The sequence below is a fragment of the Corvus brachyrhynchos genome, unplaced genomic scaffold, assembly GCF_000691975.1.
Source record: "Corvus brachyrhynchos isolate BGI_N302 unplaced genomic scaffold, ASM69197v1 scaffold546, whole genome shotgun sequence".
In the NCBI taxonomy this organism is placed as follows: Eukaryota; Metazoa; Chordata; class Aves; order Passeriformes; family Corvidae; genus Corvus; species Corvus brachyrhynchos.
In genome coordinates, this window is record NW_008238654.1 from 21785 (window position 1) to 22397 (window position 613).

Genomic DNA, 613 nt, shown 5'->3' on the forward strand with positions numbered 1-613 from the left:
CCTTGCCCCCCCTGGCCCCGTGGCCCACTGGCGCCATCCCCTCTGGCCCCCCTGGCCCCATGGTCCCATGGTCCCATGGCCCCATGGCCCGCTCCCCTCTGGCCCCCATGGCCCCGTGGCCCTGTTCCCCCTGTCCCCATGGCCCCATGGCCCTGTCCCCTCTGTCCCCATGGCCTTGTCACCTCTGTCCCCATGTCCTCATGTCCCCATGGCCCTGTCCCCTCTGTCCCCATGTCCCCATGGCCCTGTTCCCCCTGTGGCCCTGTCTTTCCATGACCCTGTCCCTCAGTCCCCCTGTGCCCTGTCCTGTCATCCCCTCCATGGCCTTGTCCCTCTGTGGCCCTGGCCCCCCGTGGCCCTGGCCCTCCTGGCCCCCCGTGGCCCTGCTCCCCTGTGACCCTGTTTCCCCCTTGCCTCTCTGTGGCCCTGTCCCCTCACGGTCCGTTCCCACCTGTTTTCCTATGGCCTCACCCCGGTGTGGCCTCGTCCCCTGTCCCGTCCGTGGCCCTGTCCCCCTCTGTGCCCCCACATCCCCGTGCCCTGTCCCACCCTCTCCCGCAGGATGGAGCCGCCGGCTTTTCCTTCTGGGGCTGGCTGGGCGGGGGCACCGGGC